Source organism: Anabrus simplex, chromosome 3 (assembly GCF_040414725.1).
Source record: "Anabrus simplex isolate iqAnaSimp1 chromosome 3, ASM4041472v1, whole genome shotgun sequence".
Classification (NCBI taxonomy): Eukaryota; Metazoa; Arthropoda; class Insecta; order Orthoptera; family Tettigoniidae; genus Anabrus; species Anabrus simplex.
The window spans coordinates 502,941,136-502,953,873 of record NC_090267.1 but is presented as its reverse complement, the minus strand read 5'-3'; positions in this window follow the sequence as shown (position 1 = coordinate 502,953,873).

Sequence of the window (12,738 nt, the reverse complement as noted above, 5' to 3'; positions counted from 1 at the left end):
TTTAAAGGAGATTCTAAATACCAATCCTTACATCCGTAAACTTTGACAGTTTTGAGATATAGATACACCCATTTTATAAATACACCCCCTTTTCACCCCCCCCCCCCATTCATTGGATTTTTCAACAACAAAAAATACACATTTCTATATTTTTAAAGGAGATCCCAAATACCAATATTCAGGTCTGTAATGTCTTCAGTTTCTGAGATATAAGTGTCCTCAATAAAGGCATTCGCCCTTTTTTCACCCCTTTTCACCTCTCCTAATGGGATTTTCCGAAAACGAAAAATACGTGTTCTTTATTTTTAAGGAAGATTCTAAATACCAATCTTTATACCTGTAATCTTTTAAAGTTTTGAGATGTAGATACACTCATTTTAAAAGTTAACCCCCCATTTAACCCTCACATTACTTGTATTTTCAAAAAACAAAAAAAAGTGTTTCTTTATTTTCAAAGGAGATCCCAAGTACCAATTTTCAGGTCTGTAATATCCTCAGTTTCTGATATATAAGTATCCTCATTAAAGGCATTCAACCCCTTTCTCACCATTTTTCACCCCTCCTGTTGGGATTTTCCGAAAACAAAAAATACACGTTTCCTTATTTTTCAAGGAGATTCTAAATACTCATTTTTACACCTGTAAACTTTTAATGTTTTGAGATACAGATACACTCATTTTAAAATTTCAGCCCCCTTTTCACCCCCTTATCGACGGAATATCCAAAAATCCTCCCTTAGCGAGCACCTACATTGTACTATAAATGTATCCTCAAAATTTCATTTCTTTATGTCCAGTAGTTTTGGCTCGGCGATGATGAATCAGTCAGTCAGTCAGTCAGTCAGTCAGTCAGTCAGTCAGTCAGTCAGTCAGTCAGTCAGTCAGTCAGTCAGTCAGTCAGTCAGTCAGTCAATCAGTCAGTCAGTCAGTCAGTCAGAACAAGTTATTTTATATAAATAGATAATTTGATGCCTTAGTTTTGAAGTGGTGGACAATTTCTTAAATTCAGCAACCAATGAAAGGGAAGTACACCCGAAATAATAATGTTGTTGACTTTACGACCCACTAACTACATTAATTACAGTTTTCGGAGACGTCAAATTGCCGGAATTCAGTACTGCAGTACTTCTTTTAAGTACCAGTAAATCAACCGACACGAGGCTGTCGTATTTGAGCACCTTCAAATACCTCCGGACTGAGCCAGGATCGAATCCGCCAACTTGGGGCCAGAAGGCCAGCGCCTTAACCGTCTGAGTCACTCAGCCCAAGTACACCCGAAATGATTATGTTAACCCAATGAACGGACCTGGTAACGTTAACATAATGTTGATGTATGGCATAGCAACATTTCACACAATGATAGTAACCTTAGTAATGAAACGTTCAGTCATTAAAGATATAATAGGATTTTACCTATTAAAGTACATGAGTGCAAAAACTCTATTGATTAAACAATCACATGGACGAACTTCAGTTCGGCGCAGTCTGCTTGATAACAGATAACCACAGCATGAATCAGAAGGTGTTGGTAGTGTAAAACCCTACGTTAAAAATCCAGCTAATCCCTCTAAGTCACTGTGTGTTCTGTGTAACAGTACACAGATTGCTCCATCTGTCACACTTATAAGTGTTGTTATACTCCAAGATCGAGCCAAGTATTTCCGCAGGCAAAGCCCAGATTATTGTAAAATACACTTGCATCTAAAACACTCGAGACTTTGAAGCACATAGACACTGACGGAATATCACAATATCAATTATATTCTATCTAAATTAATATTTTTCGAGGAACACGAATAGTTTGGAAGTAGAAAAATGTCTTCCTTAACCTCAGACTTATACTCAAAATGATGTATGCACGTTATAGTTTTGTTATGGACTCCAAAATAATCACTAATTCCTAATCCATTTCTCTCCATGTTCTTTAATGGGTAAAAACACGATCAAAACAAGCACATTCCCACATTACTGCGTATAATTACAGATCCTATGTGTCCACTGACTCATATAAATACACTCGCACACTTATATTCTACAAAGAAACTAACATTTATCGTCAACTTTCATAAAATTACACAGATTACATACGATAACAACAAACTAAAACAAACCCACATTTCAAACAATTTGGGCTACTCGATTCGCCATCTTTGTACGATCGAGAATAGCATTAAAGTCTGAGGATTGGAATCGGTCTTGAATCAAATAATGCATGACTAGTGAAAAAGTAGGTGAACTTGACATGTATCACTCATAATATTTAATCCAATCCATGGCCTGCGTCGTATAAACTGTTTTCGAAATTAAACATTACGCAAGAGAAGTCAATTTACTCTCTCGTCAACTGTAGTCCTCTCCACTTACCAGTAGTTAATTTTACTTCAACATTTAACTTCTGGACATGAATTTATCAGATACCACGGGGTTCTGAGCTTATGAATTTCATATATTGAATATTTACTTAAGCTTATTACTCAATTGAGCGATTTTCTTCGAGTTATCAATGTATCTAACATAAATTGACTGGACGTATACTTTTCACATGATTTCAACCAATTTCCATGCTATCATAAATTTCAATGATTCCTTCATGTTTGACTCGGAATCCATTGAAAGGTTATAATACATTGAATGAATGATAACAGACTGACAAAACAGATATTCAAGTACTCTTGGGAGAAAAAGTAAACAAGAAGCTGCATAAAAGAAGCTAAGATGTTTAGGAAGAAATAAAATAAAAGAAGAGGAAAATATGGAAAGAAAGATTTAAGAATGGAAGAATTCTAACGTAGAATGAAAAGGAAAGCTGCTCTAAAGTAGTCTCAGGAGAGAAGAATGAAGGAGTACTGGAAAGAACGGAAAAAGACGCAACAAGGAAGGATGAATTGAAATTGATATGTAGGCCCAAGCAGGCCTCATCGTAGAGAAGAATACAAAAATAAGCACATCATACAATAATATTTCAGTCCTTTTGTAAATGCAGTTCGAACAAACAAAATAACTGAGCATCCAGTGATATTCTTGATGTCACACGTTTGTTGGGACGCACATGTTATTGCAGATCTGTAGGACTTGTCGAATTGTGGAACATTTTCCTTCAACGGACCGCCAGAACTTTAGCACTTGAAGTGAATCACACACAAATTAATAAAACTGGCACAGTGTAAACTGAAAGTAGCCAGTGCTCTGGCACTTGAACAACCTAAACTGGAACCTACTACCACCCTCTCTCACAGCCACCCCATCCAGATTACAAGCAACAGGCCGATTGCAGAAACGGTATTTAAACGATATTTACGCTTAAACATGTCTAAGTATGGCTCCCACAGTGTAAAGACGTTATTTATCACTTAGGCACTCTCTAGAACAGATGTTCAAGTGGCCATGTTTTAACACTGCAGAGAACATCGTTTAATCTCAAATTTCAGGAGCGAATCACAATTAGAGGTTATGTACCATGAAACACGGTATGGCACAAGGGGCAGTCCGGTAACTGTCAACTTGACTAAAATCCTTGGCAACCGATAAACTTTATGGGATAATTTTCCTGGAATTACAGGTCACTTCGACTACTTCCATACCAGAATAACTTGTCCCGATCGTCAGAGGGCTGTCACGTACATCAACCGTGAGGGATTCAGTTACCTACTATATTTACTGCCAAGTAAGCACACACAATAGTTCCACTAAAATGTAGGTGGTGTGTGTGTTTCGAGTATAATCGTCGCGCTAATTCAGGTAAGATTTCGACAACTATGAGATGGGAACAGGCAATGACTTGGAAGGAAGAGCTGTGTAACAGCCCCAGTATCTGCCCGATGTAAAAATGGGGAAACTACGGAAAGCAATCTTCAAGGGCTGCCGATGGTGTGGTTCGAACCTATGATCTCAAGAATTCAAGCTATGGACCGTACAACTCATCATCTTCCCATCGCAGAACTTATTTAGATTACACTCACCGTAACAATACCATAATCAAAGCTATACCTCCACGTACGGTGGCGTGTCGTTTCAGTGTTGATAATACAGTATTAAATTTCATTTTCATAGAAATTGATATTCTTATCTGTGGGCAAGTCATGCTCATGTTCAGCCACATTGTATAATGTGAAGGAAGAAGACGGTTGACTGACGTTTGGCGCTCGCACCGACGAATTTTATTAGTTGCGACATGCGAAGAGTTGCATATAATATACTTCTATTTCCATTTGTGAACCAATATTGAAACTTTAAACGACATCTATCTAAACACCGGCTGAACATTGTTTATGCAATGGAAGATCGTGATCGACTTAAAACGTTGTTTAGGTAGACATTGTCTAATGCTTTAGTCTCCGATAAGATTTCTAGAAGCTCCCTTCATTTCGCAGTTTTCGAACAGAGTATTGAACATTTTGATGTTTGTCTTCTCGTTTATTGAAAGCTAGGACATGCTGATTAGTCATTATAAATGTATAAAATTGGTAAAACAATAATGCAGAACAAAGAGCAGTGGTTTTAAAACATGAATTTAATAATCAGAAAAAAATTGAAAAATTCCTTAAAATGAAAAAATGGCAGAAACGACCAACAATGACTTAATAAAGGCGCATTTCTCTAAATCTGGGGGCGACGGTGAGGAGCCATGTGTAAGTTACTAGCTGAAATACCCGTCCATGAGGAGACAATCATATAGCATGTACAAGTTATCCCCCCAGCTACCTGCCGCCAGTATTCAGGCAGGCTGTTTTACTCGGGACGCCGCAGTAATCCCATCTATCAGAGATGATTGGCAACAGAAGAGATCAATCACGGCCGACTTGATGAGTCGCTCTAGCTCTTTTTCTTCTTCTTCTTGATGCTTATGGGCTCTTGATACTCCTTACCGGCCTTGACAATCGGGTCCACGCACTGTAATCGGAGTAGTTACACAGCTCGAAACATGGCGCTGGCGGCCTATCTATTTGCGGTAGAAATGCATACTTCTTTATGGAAAATATATTGACTTTGATTGCCGATTTAACTTATCGTAATTTAGAGTTATAGAGAATATTTGCCAAAATAATGTCTTCAAATGAAACTGCGTAGAGATGGAGTAGTCCAACTGACGTTCCTTAACTGTGAGGAATAATAGTAATCGCTTTTATTATTATGGCATTTAGATGCATAGCAGAACTTACTACAACCTTGAGATTAAGAGTCATTGTTCAATTAGAGTTTTGCAATTCTTCAAGTGCTGCTCTCAAGAAAAGGGCTGGACAAAACATAAAATTCCTACTTTTTTCTATGTTCGTTGTATGGATAACATACGTATTTTGACTCAAACATGTTTAAATTTTAATTTCAATATAACTTGTATAGTTTCAGATTACATTTCATTCATATCTTTCAATATCATTTTAAATACCGGGCGAGTGGGTTCGAACCCCACTATCATCAGCCCTGAAGAGGGTTTTCCGTGGTTTCCCACTTTCACATCAGGCTGTACCTTAAGAAAGGCCACGCCCGATTCCTTCCCACTCCTAGCCATTTCCTATGCCACCGTCGCCATAAGACCTATCAGTGTCGGTGCGAAGTAAAACAAATAGCAAGAAAAAGAAAAGGAAGAATTTTAAACAAAAATTCAGTGAGAGAAAAGTATTTTGAGTAAATACATTGTAAATTGTTCATTGCTCAGGTAAGAACACTTCATACGTTGGCTTTACCGTCATAAAAGTAATGGTTCTTACTTGTCAGTGTTTAAATGTTAAAGTTCAGATTTTCTTGGTTAAAAATGTGTTGTGTTGCTGTCATATGTTAAATACGATTCCGCCTAAAGGATTATTCAATGCAAGAAAATTTAGATGTTAAAAATACCCGATTAGCGTGATTAGCTGCCACCCCCGGAGGCCCGGGTTCGATTCCTGGCCCTGCCACAAAATTTCAAAAGTGGAATGGGGTCTACTCAGCCTTGGGAGGTCAACTGATTAGAGGGTGGGATCGATTCCCACCTCAGCCGTCCTCGAAGTAGTTTTCCAGAGTTTCCCACTTCTCCTCCAGGCAAATGCAAGGATGGTACCTAACTTAAGGACACGGCCGCTTCCTTTCCTCTTCCTCGTCTATCCCTTCCAATCTTCCCATCCCTACCAGAAGGCCCTGTTCAGCATAGATGTTGCGGCCGCCTGGGCGGCGAGGTGCTGGTCATCCTTCTCAGTTGTATCCTTCGACCGAAGTCTCCCGCTACAGGACACTACCCTTGAGGGGGTAGAGGTGGGATCCTTTCTCCGAGTCCGAGGGAAAATCCAACCCTGGAGGGGTAAACACATTAAGAAAGAAAGAAAGAAGATAAATACCCAAAATAGAAACGGAAAACTAAAATAAAAGTAATAATTTCGTGTGGCTATTTCTAGCCGAGTGCAGCCCTTGTAAGGCAGACCCTCCGATGAGGGTGGGCGGCATCTGCCATGTGTAGGTAACTGCGTGTTATTGTGGTGGAGGACAGTGTTATGTGTGGTGTCTGAGTTGCAGGGATGTTGGGGACAGCACAAACACCCAGCCCCCGGGCCATTGGAATTAACCAATGAAGGTTAAAATCCCCGACCCGGCCGGGAATCGAACCCGGGACCCTCTGAACCGAAGACCAGTACGCTGACCATTCAGCCAACTGCTAGTGCTAACTGCTTTGAGCCACTCCGTAGTTTTGTCCTGGTCTACAGAGAATTTATGAAATGATAGTGTCCCTGAAGAAATTGAAGAAAGGAAAGAATGCAAAAAGATGGGATCTAGACAAGTTGAAAGAAAAGAGTGTGATGGATCGTTTCAAGGAACATGTTGCACAAGGACTAAATGAAAAGGCCGAAGGAAACACAGTAGAGGAAGAGTGGAGAGTCATGAAAAGTGAAGTCAGTAGGGCTGCTGAAGAAATGTTAGGAAGTAAGAAAAGATCAACTAAGAATCAGTGGATAACTCAGGAGATACTAGACCTGATTCATGAACGACGAAAATACAAGAATGCTAGAAATGAAGAGGGCAGAAAAGAATACAGGCGATTAAAGAATGAAGTGGATAGAAAGTGCAAGGTAGCTAAGGAAGAATGGCTGAAGGAGAAGTGCAAGGATGTCGAAGGCTGTATGGTCCTGGGAAAGGTAGATGCTGCATACAGGAAAATCAAGGAAACCTTTGGAGAAAGGAAATCTAGGTGCATGAATATTAAGAGCTCAGATGGAAAGCCACTTCTAGGAAAAGAAGACAAAGCAGAAAGATGGCAGGAGCATATCCAACAGTTGTATCAAGGTAACGATGTAGATAATTTCCTTCTGGAACACGAAGTGGCTGTTGATGCTGATGAAAAGGGAGACCCAATTTTGAGGTCAGAGTTTGACAGAGCTTTGAGTGACCTAAATAGGAACAAGGCACCTGGAATTGATGATATTCCCTCTGAATTACTGACTGCCTTAGGAGAAACCAGCAAGGTAAGGTTATTTCATTTACTGTGCAAGATGTATGAGACAGGAGAAGTCCCATCCGATTTTCGGCAGAATGTTGTTATACCTATTCCCAAGAAAGCCGGTGTTGACAGGTGTGAAAACTACAGCAACATTAGTTTAGTATCTCATGCCTGCAAAATTTTAACACGTATTATTTACAGAAGAATGGAAAAACAAGTTGAAGCTGAGTTGGGGGAAGATCAATTTGGCTTCAGAAGAAATGTAGGAACACGTGAAGCAATCCTGACTTTACGTCTGATCTTAGAGGATCGAATCAAGAAGGACTAGCCCACGTACATGGCATTCGTAGATCTAGAAAAGGCATTCGATAATGTTGATTGGACCAGGCTATTTATGATTCTGAAGATGATAGGGATCAGATACCGAGAACGAAGAATTATCTACAACCTGTATAAAAATCAGTCTGCAGTGATAAGAATCGAGGGCTTTGAAAAAGAAGCAGCAATCCAGAAAGGAGTGAGGCAAGGCTGCAGTTTGTCCCCTCTCCTTTTCAATGTTTACATAGAACAGGCAGTAAAGGAAATCAAAGAGAAATTTGGAAAGGGAATCACAGTCCAAGGAGAGGAAATCAAAACCTTGAGATTTGCCGATGATATTGTTATTTTATCTGAGACTGCAGAAGATCTCGGAAAGTTGCTGAATGGTATGGCTGAAGTCTTAGGTAAGGAGTACAAGATGGAAATAAGCCCAAAACAAAAGTAATGGAGTGCAGTCGAACGAAGGCAGGTGATGTAGGAAATATTAGATTAGGAAACGAAGTCTTAAAGGAAGTAGATGAATATTGTTACTTGGGTAGTAAAATAACCAACGATGGCAGAAGTAAGGAGGACATAAAATGCAGACTAGCACAAGCAAGGAAGAGCTTTCTTAAGAAAAGAAATTTGCTCACTTCAAACATTGATATCGGAATTAGAAAGATGTTTTTGAAGACTTTCGTGTGGAGCGTGGCATTGTATGGAAGTGAAACATGGACGATAACTAGCTCAGAAAGAAAGAGAATGGAAGCTTTTGAAATGTGGTGTTACAGAAGAATGCTGAAGGTGAGATGGATAGATCGAATCACGAATGAAGAGATCCTGAATCGAATTGGTGAGAGGAGATCGATTTGGCTAAATTTGACGAGAAGAAGGGATAGAATGATAGGACACATCTTAAGACACCCAGGACTTGTTCAGTTGGTTTTTGAAGGAAGTGTAGGTGGCAAGAACGGTAGGGGTAGACCATGGTATGAATATGACAAACAGATTAGAGCAGATGTAGGATGCAATAGTTACGTAGAAATGAAAAGGTTAGCACACGATAGGGTGGCATGGAGTGCTGCATCAAACCAGTCTATGGACTGATGACTCAAACAACAACAGTGTCCCTTTGCTCTTTTTTCCTGTTCGAAATACGAAAAGGTGCACAGCATTACATATTCCAATATTTCCAAACACATGTAAAAAAGAGCAAATCACTACACCCTCAAAAAATTAGCGCATAAGTTAAAATTCTTGTTTAGGACGAAGTTACAGGGAGAAAACACTTTTGAGCCACTCATTAAATTTGTTCTTGTTTACAGAAAATTTCTGCTCGAAGTACAAAAAGACGCACAATAATGTCAGAAATTCCAAGAGTTGTAAACACAATTAAAAAAATATAATTACCACATCTCACAATAAAAAATTAAACTCTTTAGCGCATAACTATCAGCTCAAATTATCAAGCCAACAAGCACCTTATTGCGAACACATCGCCAATATTTACGACAGCAAAACAATATAAATAAAACTGAAAATGCGGCAATATGCGGTATACAGCTTCCTGTCAGTGAGTAGGAGGCCAGTGCTCCAGCGTGATTATGGCGAAACTTTCCAATTACAGCTGTACGCTGGGATTCACAAGCGGTTGTCAAGGCCGGTTTAAGGAGCGCAGCGAGCTAGCTAGAGCGACGCATCAAGTCGGCTGTGGACAAATCACATCACAACGATGGTCAATGTAATGTTATTGTTGAGTAGTTTTATGAGCTTTAGATTTTCTGGGCCTTCACATTTAATTTTCTTCCTACTCTATGATATTAGGGTATCTAATCAGTGGCGGCCGGTCAGTACGTGCTACCGGGCTCCAGCACGTAGCTTGGAATATTATTTATGTAGCCTACAGTACAATTATCCTGGTGCCTTTTCGTTGTTTTGAGTACGGTATGAATTTGTGTTTTGTGAAAATCAGGACGAGATCTGTCGAACACCTAGCGCCGTTCTCCCGGGGAACAAGGCTCGTGCTCATGTGAAGTGAGCCCTTGCCTGTAGCCTGAAGGAAGCAATACGCAGGCGTAGCCAAGCTTGCAACACTCCCCCTAGCCGACGGAGTATACCATAAACCGGGATCAACTTTCACTGATCCCGTCTATAGTTACTTCCTCTCCCGCAAGGGGGTAGAAGTACTCGATGCCTCCTGCTACCTTGACGTTGAACGTGGTAAGCGAGTCTGCCACTAGAGAGTAGCATCGTCTGGGCTCGAAAGTAAAGCGTAAGTGGAGGCAATCTATCTCACATATCCTTATTAAAATATCCATCTTCCTTTTGTGTCAAAAATAAGGAATTCGTAGGTGAGTCAAAGAATCTTTGACTGACCCTAAATGTTATCCCGCATTACAATATAATTAACTCTGGTGAAATGAAATAGCGTATGGCTTTTAGTGCCGGAAGTATCCGAGGACATGTTCGACTGCCAGATGCAGGTCTTTTGATTTGACGCCCGTCGGCGACCTGCGAGTCGTGATGAGGATGAAATGATGATGAAGACAACACATACACCCAATGATGGTTAAATTTCCAGACCCTGCCTGGAATCGAACCCGGGATCCCGGTGACCAAAGGCCAGCGCGCTAACCATTTAGCCATGGAGCCGGACATTTACTCTGGTAATAGGGGAGGTCTCAATGAATCAGTTGGCAGCTCTTTCAGTTGCTTTGTGCGGTTTTTAATCTCGCGGTTATATTGCTGGTGCGTGTTTTTTCTGTCATTATGTTAGTGTTAAAGTTTATACGGAGATTTATCAAATTATTTATCCACTGCAGTGTATATAAAGTGAAATTAAATTAGTGTTCTTAGTGGGGATCTATATTCACACGATTCTATTTGCACTGATGTAAGTTGCTCCATTAGGTTAGTAAAAACAATATTTCTCGAATGAATTATTTATCTCGTAGACAGTTGTCGAAGAATTCATCTGCTTCCAAATTAATGTAGTTTATGTTTTTTCTGAGTTATAAATTGTGAGAAAAGTTGTATTTCATATATATATATATATATAATTCGCTGGGGCCATCAAGGACCACGTTAAGTCTTGTTGCATTTGACACTGAACTTGGCCTTCTTTAGAGCCCGAATTTCCCTCATTCTTTGTGAGTGGGCCTGCTTACGCTCCTCTGTCCAAGGGGCACCGTGTCTTCTCTTCGGCTGCTCGTCTCGGTTTTGCCCGTTCGTCAATATTTTCTTGCGGAAGAGATCTCTGTTAAGGGCGTCTTCAGCTGAGATATGTAGCATTTGCAGGTCTTCGTTGGTATTTCTAAACCAGGGAATTGTGGTTTTGGGGTTTGAATCAAAAAAGTGAAATATTTCTTTAGTTAACTTTCTTCCGTCCATTCTTTTCAGATGACCGTAAAATCGTGCCCGTCTTTCTCTGATTGTGTCGGCAATTTTCTCTATTTTGCTGTAGACTTCCTTGTTGGATCTCTTTTGATGGATTCCATTTCTGTGCTTTGATCCCAAGATTCCTCTCACAATTTTGCGTTCTCTTTTCTCCAGTTCTTCAAGGAGTCCTTTGTTGGCATTTAGAGACAGGGTTTCGGCTGCATATAGAACTACTGGCTTCAGAGCTGTTTCGTAGTGACGTATCTTGGTGTTTTGGGAAAGGCATTTTTTGTTGTAGATTGTGCGGGATGTTTGGTAGGCTATTTCCAGTTTGCGCACTCGCTCCTGAAGTGCTTCTTTGTCCAGTCCATTTTTCATGATGATCTCACCTAGGTATTTGAATTTGTCTACTCGGGTGATGTCCCCGTATTTTGTATGGAGTTTTGGTGTAGCCTCTTTGATGTTAGTCATTACTTCTGTTTTCTCAAACGATATTTGCAAACCAGTTTGTTCGGCAATTTCCTTTAAAATTTCAACTTGAGCTCTAGCGGTTTCTATGTCGTTTGAGAGAACAGCAATATCATCGGCAAATGCTAAGCAGTCTGTTGCGATCCCCTTCGATTTGGTTCCTATTCTCAATGCACTGTAGTTGGTTTCCTGTAATCTCACCCGCCAGGTTCTGATGATCTTTTCAAGAACACAGTTGAAGAGTATCGGGGATAGCCCATCACCTTGTCGGACTCCTGTTTTGATGTCAAAGGAATGCGAGAGACATCCGTGAAACTTCACCTTGGATTTTGTATCTGTCAGGGTGGCTCTAATTAAAGCCATCAGTTTCAAATCAACTCCAAATTCATTTAAGATGTTTAGCAGGACTTCCCCGTCAATGGAGTCGTACGCTTTCTTAAAGTCCACAAAGACAGACACATACTGCTTGGACCTTAGTGTACAATATCTGATGATCGTTTTGAGATTTTGGATCTGTTCAGCTGTTGAGCGACCTTTTCTGAACCCTCCTTGGTATTCACCTATTTGATGTTCGACTTGTGCTTCCAAACGCTCCAGGATGGCAAGTGATAGAATTTTGTAAGTCACGGTTAGCAAAGATATTCCTCTGTAGTTGTTGATGTTCTTCATGCTGCCTTTTTTGTGTAATGGATGGATCAAAGCTATTTTTAAATTTTCGGGTAGGGTCTCCTTGTTCCAAATTTCTTCTATTTGCTTTTGCAAGATATCAAGTGATTCCTCTGGGGCATATTTCCATACTTCTGCTACTACTGAGTCTTCCCCCGGCGCTTTGTTATTTTTCAGACGGGCAATGTGGCGCTTGATTTCATCTCTTTCGGGTGGTCTGGAATCTGGGTACCTGAGTAAGGGTTCCTTGGTCTCAATGGGGCTTTGAGGTTTAGAGCAATTAAGTAAATTCTTGAAGTAATCTGCTAGAATGCTGCAATTTTCTTCATCTGATGTCGTCAGTGTGCCGTCATTTCGTTCAAAGCATAGAGATGGTGGTTTATAGCCAGTGAGTTTGCGTTTGAAGGCTCTGTAGTACTCTCTGCTTTCATTCTTCCTAAAGTTTTGTTCTATCTTTTCAATGAGAGTTTTTTCGTATTTACGTTTCTCAGTTCTGAACACCCTAGCTGCTTGGGCACGTTGGGT